General features: G+C 35.5%; 1 pseudogene; it reads right to left on the minus strand.

Moving 5' to 3' along the window:
* Window positions 1–5,233: 5,233 nt before the first annotated feature.
* Window positions 5,234–6,076, minus strand: LOC145072798 (chlorophyll a-b binding protein 5, chloroplastic pseudogene; annotated as a pseudogene).
* Between the last annotated feature and the right edge of the window lie 856 nt (window positions 6,077–6,932).

The raw sequence follows: 6,932 nt of genomic DNA on the forward strand, positions 1-6,932 counted from the left end.
GAACTATAGTCATTTTCTGTGCAATCCATCATGTAGATCATTGGAACTGGGTAAAAGAAGAATAAAAACCAATGAGTGGACAGAAAAAAAAAGTAAACAGGTAAAAGGAGCTAAACAGAAAGTTATACCAAATGAAAATACAAATGCCATCTACGCCTTACCATTCCTTGAATGTCTGATATCAATATCATCAGAGAGTAGCTGGAAGCCTAAATCTTTAGCAAGTGAAAGAGGACATTTTGGGACCAAACTAAAAAAAAAAACTAGCTGTACTCAGGGCCAGAAGTGTAGTTGACTATATCTTCTTTATAAACCATCATCTGGAATTAATTTTCACAAAATAAAAAAAAACATATAAGGTTTTCTCAAGTATCAACTATAAAAAATAAAAACCAATTTCCACTAATCTCGATTGATGTTACTGCTATTCAGATGAAAGAAGAAGAGGAGAGAAGTAAAACAGAGAAAGGAAAAGAAGGAGCTACTGTGGATCTTATGCAAGTGCTTCTTGCCAGCACTAAAGAAGTTAAGGAACAAAATGATGGGTTTGTTGATGTGGTGAAGAAAACCAAAGGAAATAATGGAAATTTGTTTTCAAAAGAAGCTACAGGGGGGGAAAAACAGTTTTCGAGTCAGGGGCATCAAGGGAATTTCTCGAAAAATGAAGGTTCAGGGGTTTTTGCTGGAACGGTTGACCTGTTCTTTCAAGCTCCCCATCATCCCTCTCATGAAAATCATTCTTATTTCTATCAGCTTTTTTCGCATTTTTGTACACTTCCTCCCATGTCCCCCTTGGTTGCTCAGTTTTATCTCTCACCTACATAACAAAGGCCAAATAAGTAAATTCACATCAATCAAAATAAGGAAAAAGAGATTTTTTTCAATTTTCATCCCGTTACCTCATCGTCTTCTCTTGCCCTTCTAGTTTTCATTATCTGGTCTCTTTTTTCTTCTTCCCATAAATCGTATATAAAGGAATCATTTGTTGGAATTTCCGAAATTGCCCTTGGAGCACGGTTCCGTTGACCTTCGACTTTGTCTAACAAATGATGAATCCTCAAAGTTCTATTTACGTATTCACGATCATCAATAGCTTCAAAAAGATGCCATTGCCACTTTGTTTTGATATCAGAGGGAATTTCCGATATTTCCCTTGGAGATGCAACTTCCGAGGGAAGGTGAAGGATGTTTTCTATCAATGAAGCATACCCTTCAATGGAATCCAAAGCCATCATGTTTTTGGCAGTGTCTTCTCTGGTTGATGCAATATTGGTAGCTAGAGATGATAGTTTTCCTTTGGAAACCACTTGTAATGTTATTTGTGTTAACGCCTTTATGTTTTCCTTTGGAAAAAGAAGCCCATTTACCCCGTGATTAACCTGAATTGTGTTATGAAATTATTAGTTTGTATACTTTGACATTTGAAGTCAAACAAACTTTTTTCTACTTCAAAAATAATGATACGAGTCTATAGAAGTTTGACATTAATTTGTCATACATTGACTTACAAAGTCAAACAAACTATTTTCGATTTCGAAAACGATATGAATCAGAACTTAGTGAAGTTTTTGTGGAAAAAACAGTAATTAGGTTTAAGAAATACAATTAGTGGTTTAAACAAAAAAAGAATACAAGATCATATAAATTTCACCCAAATAGAAGTTTGACTGAAAAAAGTCAAAGGATAATTTGTAATAGAGATAGGTTGACTTACATATTTCTTGATTATTGGTAAGTCACGGGCAATTATTGGTTTCTCAAGACACATTGCCCTTTTCAGAATATCAGGAAAAGATTGTTTCCAATTAGATCAAATGAGAATACGATAACAATTTCGCTGTGATGAAAAGTGGGATCACAATTTCGCTGATTTCATGGAATAGGTTTCCAATTAGGCCAAATGAGAATACGATAACAGGGACGTTGTGGGTATAATTACAATTTACAGGTGTTGTCGTTTTCATCTTCTGTAAAACTACATGAACAGGTGTGATTCCAAATAGAAAACAAATTGACCACAAGATTAGGAAAAAACTCATTTAAGAAACGAGTTGGGTGAAATTAAATGGAAAATAGAAAACAACTTCTGGTACATGTACAGATGAGAAATATATAATGTAAAATTTCAAAGAACATTGAGGAAGAGTAAAGATTAGTGAGAAAAACCTACCTCCAACGATGGATTTTCATGTGCATTCATCTTTTAGGTCACCTATTTCAATGCACTCTCATTTTAATTTTTAAAACCTGTAAGCACATACAAATTAGGGTTTTTTCGTATGGAGAAAGAGGAACGGTAGTGGTGGTGCGGTGTGCATTGCTAATGGTGATGGTGTAGTGGCTGGTGTGATGGTGGTCATAAATGAGCATTTTAGAAAGAGAGAGAGAAGGGTGGTTGCAGTGGTTTAAGAGAGGAGCAACAATGACGATTTGAAGTGGTAAGTGGGTCTAATGGTGGCGGTGCGGTCGTCTAACGTGTGAGGACCGACAATGGTGAGGGAGAGAGAGAGAGAGAGAAGAATGATTGAAAGAAGGTAGAGGAGAGCATGGCGGGGTTTTTAATTTTTTCAGAATTTCATTTCCCCCTTTCCCCCACTATTAAAGGATGGAACGCGCGTTCCATTAAAAAATATAAAGCGACATCCGTAGACGACGCGCATTTTATTATAGGTGCCCTCCGTGTTTTTTTTAGACACTAATTTAAGGGCGCGCAATAATGCGTGTCTTCTATCCTTAAATTTTTTGAAGAGATGACATTTTTCTAATGTCACTCTCCTTTGCGTAACATAGATCAATGAGCGTCGTATTTTGCGCGTCGTAAAAGGCCTTTTTTCTTGTAGAATTGACCATGCCATTGCCTCAAATGATCAAAATAAAGATATATTATCTAATATTATATTGGTGATTTTAGTGTCAAAGTTCATTTCATTGTAGTACTATAAAATTTACAAATTATTAATGAAATTTATTTATTGATTTTAGACAAGTTAAGTGTCGTGAAGTGTGCACTTGAATAAAGCGAATTCGATGCCCCCTTGTGGGATCTCCCCCCCCCCCCCCCCCCCCGGTCCAAAAATTAATATTGTTAAGAAAATTGTTATGAAAAATATTATTTTTCGAATATATTTCCTATACTTACCTTTGAAACCGCTATCCCTTATTTATGGGATAAAATCAACATTTAATGTTGAATGATGCTTATCTTTAGTAATGAGAAGAATTGAAATCCTATATAAATCTTAGTTTGTGGCCTTACATCGGTGCCTTAATTTGAATCAATCTTAGTCCGTGGCTTATCTTTATGGCTCGCCTCACGAGGCCTACCGTACACTTGGACCGCCCGGGTCTCTTGGCCTACATCACAAAGCAGGACCACCTCAACCCAACCACAATATGTCGACATATGCAAACAAATAAACAATAACGAACAAACACATGTAATCATATAGATCTACCAATATAACAGATCACTATAGCATACTAACATCTTACACAAAAGGATACATACTTAAATACAAAATATAATGAGAAAACTTAGTCGTAAGCTAACAAATATCAACACCGCTCACACGAAGGCAAGAACTGACACTATGAGCCACCTATACATCGAATAGAAGCAAATCCTCAATCTATGGCCTTAAAACCCTCAAATTGACCCTCAACTTGGTCAAAAGTCAATAGTCAAAATAAAAGTCAACATTCAAAATTCTCATAGTCCCTTGCCACGCCGTGGAGACCTAAATGAATGCACGTTTCATTTGGCCTTGACCATGTCGTGGTGCATCCCTTTCCACGTCGTGGTCACCTCAAAATTCATTATTTAAGACTTGAATTACCAAAACTCAAAGATGTTAATTACGTGGAACTTGGTGTTATAGGAACACGTGTTGCCGAAACTTCGATGAAGCTTTTGTAATATTAAAGACTTATGTAATATCTTTTGATGTTTATGGATACCGACTGAAATAAAACCTCGTAATCAAACAAATTTCCTCTACTCCATATGACATCTTGTTTGTATCTACTTGAAAATTTAATCTTTTTTTTATTGTGTCTAATTCTATTGTTTCATTAGGGTGCGTATGATGGAGGAACATTCCATGAGGAAGCAACTCGTCTCTTGTCACTATGGGCATGCCCAAAAAGTGTCCAACTACATTCGCCTGAAATAAATCATGATATGCACCTTCTAACCTAGTTAAAGAAAAATTTATTTCCCGAATCTTTAATGTTTACAGTTGTACTAACATTTTTGTTCAAATGCTAAAAAATCTAATAATATATATCATGCTTTAAAAATATTGTAACAATTTATTGAATATGACATGCCATTTATGATTGTACACGTCACTATTACATGAGGTATCATTAATGACTTATACCGTTTAAAGCAAATGGTGATAGAGAGATCACAAGTGTACAAGAAGACATAATGCACGAAATACAAGTAACTAAAGCACGGAATCGCATGTGACACTCCTCACTTGCGATTTCCTCACTAAATTTTCCTAAATGTGTTATTTTTTACGCAAAACTAATAAAAGGTTTTTCCTACTCCACTCTCGAGTTCATTATAGGAAAGAAAAAGAATGAGAGAAAAGAAACCAAAAAATATGATAGTCCTTTTCTTTTTCTGAAATTCCTCCTATTGGGATGGACAATCTATAAGGACAATTTATAAAGAAGATTAATATAAATCTTATTTTTTTTCCATTAACTAAACTCAGTAGCAATGATTTTTTATAAATCCTCCTTTTTTTTATTTTATTTTATTTTATTATTATTATTATTTTTTTTTTGAATGAAACACTGGAGCAATGAAATAATCGAAATCTAATAAAAAAAGATAATTTACATAGTTATTGGAGGGAAAACCTTCTTGAGCCATTACAGAGAGTAGAGAAAATTTATTCAACCTCAAAGTTTGAAAATTAGGATACATTTCTAATTTTAGGGTTCAAATACTATGCCACTATGTATGAAAATCATAACTCATTTTCTGAAATCAAAGATGAGAGGCATGAAATCACATCGTGGCCACCTATAATTTTGATGGCTATTTTTAAAAAATGATTAATTTTTGGTTAGAACTTGAAATGTGATTCACATTATAGAATTATAGAATTTTTTTAGCGAGTTACTCCACGATAGTTTGTTATTACAAAATATAGAATTTTTTTAGCATCTTTGCCAAATAATGAATTCATACGGAATATCATATGAAATGCAAGAGTTTCTCGACAAAACAGCTTCATCTTATATCGAATTTACAAAGGATTCATTCAATTACACTCATTTTCCGGGCACAAAGTTGGTAGCATAAGCCCAAGCATTGTTAGCAACCGGGTCAGCAAGATGGTCAAACAAATTCTCAATCGGACCCTTCCCTGTAACAATAGCCTGAACAAAGAATCCAAACATAGAAAACATCGCCAATCTTCCATTTTTAAGCTCTTTAACCTTCAATTCAGCAAAAGTTTCCGGGTCATCAGCCAATCCAAGCGGCTCAAAAGACACACCCGGATAAATCTTATCAAGAGTCAAGACCTTCGCCAAGCGGGCCCCCACCAACCCGGTATCCTTCAATGAGCCCCATGAGGACAACTTGAGATGCCCAGATAGCAAGAATGCTCTGTGCATGGATCAAATTAGGGTTTCCAAGGTAGTCAAGGCCACCTTCTGAGAAAATCTGGGAACCCGCCACCGAATGTGACACCGTTTTTGGAGAGAAGCTCGGGGAAGACGCACCCGAGTGCACCGAGCATGGCCCACCGAGAGTGGATCACTTCGAGCTCACGGTTCTTGGCAAATGTGCTGAGAGTCCGGCGGTATCCCACCCATAATCACTGGGGAATTCACCGGTCAAGTATGATGGCGTTTGCTCGGAAAATGGGCCCAAGTACTTAGGACGATCTGGTAGCGATATGAATTTGGAAATAAGAACGCCATCGATTTGTGAATTTTACCAAATGCTTTGTGGTGCACTTTTGACTGTGCGGCGCATGGTGAAGCGGCCGCCATTGAAGCTGCCGGTCTTCCTGACGAGCTCGTTCTGTGGCTTCAAGGCCTGTTGGCCGGCGAATGCTGACTATTTGGAATTTACAAAGGCTGTTGGATTAGGATGAGTACACGTCAGCATCGTTTTATTGGTGTACTGGATTTGGTTTCTGATTTTGAGGGTGAAATTGAAATGGGTTCTTCTTTTGCCATGTGGGTCTCGAATTTCTTGTGCGTTGATTTGAGCCACAAAAAATTAAAACGAGAAATAATACAGCAAATTACAAATATGATGTGTTTAGCTATTATTATTTATTAAGGTTTATTATTTTTTTTCTTTGCGAGTTTTGTCATTATTTCATTGTTTTATAACATTTTTGGTCCTTATATCATTAAATTTAACAAGAGTAAACATTATGAAAGGTCATGTGTTTATGCACTTTAGTTTCAGCATTCTAGCATTGAACACTATACAATTTAATCAATTACCACGTCATGAATTTTACTTTACATTCAACTTTATTATTTTTTCAACTCTATAAAGTTTAATGAATCATATTTAAGAAAATTCAATGATCGTTGAAGTTCAAAAGCGACATCCAAGAATTGCTGAGTTTAATAGAATGCAAACTAGACATTTCCAGTTTTTTAACTTTTCCATTAAACCATGCATCATGGATGCTCTTAGTCAAAATAGAAATCTTATTCTAAGAAATGTGCTTATTGTTAACCTTCACTGTACCATCATCAACAATGACAATTTGTTCACGTTGTATATTTGACATAATATGAACATGTCATGGACTTCTTAACACCCACAAAAGTGATCGATTCTGTGGTTGCCTAAAAATGTATTCTATTTCACGTATCAAAACATATAAATCACAGACCCAAAAAACCTAATTTTCCTATATACACTAATTTCAATCGAGGTT

This window comes from Lactuca serriola, chromosome 9 (genome assembly GCF_051521515.1).
Source record: "Lactuca serriola cultivar US96UC23 chromosome 9, Lser_US96UC23_V15, whole genome shotgun sequence".
Classification (NCBI taxonomy): Eukaryota; Viridiplantae; Streptophyta; class Magnoliopsida; order Asterales; family Asteraceae; genus Lactuca; species Lactuca serriola.